Below are 801 nucleotides of genomic sequence, written 5' to 3'. Positions count from 1 at the left end.
GTCACCACTTCATTAAGCAGGATGTTGGCAATGTGCTGATTTTGTCTTATTGCCTCGTATCAGATAACTGGCATTTCTCTCACTTCAGTCATCAAGCCTATGCTGAACAATATGTGTGTCACAACAATAAACCGTTAAATTTTATGCATCTGCATCTCTATGCCTACAACACTGTACATAAAACACTACTGGTATTATTATGTCCATTATCACCATTGTTGGTTGTCTGTTGCAGATGTCTGGAACAATAAGCTGCCTGTGTATAGATTCTAAAGAGTCAGTCAAATTAAGTCTATATTCACATCTGAAATTAGCCTATGCTCATGGGTGGTATACATTGGCAGACTGGCAGAATGGTATGTCGATGTATACTGTGGTGTAACTATACTGGAAGATTGTATAATAGAGACAAAGTTTGGTCTTTTCACGAATGTTAATAATGTTTTTGCATAACTCAACAGTGGAGGTGGTCGTGCTTTTGAGTCCAGCAAAAAAATTGTATATGCTCTGAAATGGACTGAACATAAAGTCACTACAAAACTACGCTACACTGGATCCGTTATGGGTATGCCACAATATGTGTTGGAATATTGTTCAGCCAGTATGCTGACTTATACCATGAACATAGTGTAGGGTACTTCTTAGCCCCCACCTTTAACCGTTCAGTGGCCCAGGTGCATGTAATATGAACTCTAAAATGCTCTGGCTTCGGGCTTGTTCACACTACCGGTGTGCTCCACTAAAGGAAGCTCAGTTGCTCAGTCCGTCAGAAGGACAGGAGTTGACTTGAGAAAAGTCAAC

Source organism: Hyla sarda, chromosome 1 (assembly GCF_029499605.1).
Source record: "Hyla sarda isolate aHylSar1 chromosome 1, aHylSar1.hap1, whole genome shotgun sequence".
Classification (NCBI taxonomy): Eukaryota; Metazoa; Chordata; class Amphibia; order Anura; family Hylidae; genus Hyla; species Hyla sarda.
This window is presented reverse-complemented; position numbering follows the sequence as displayed.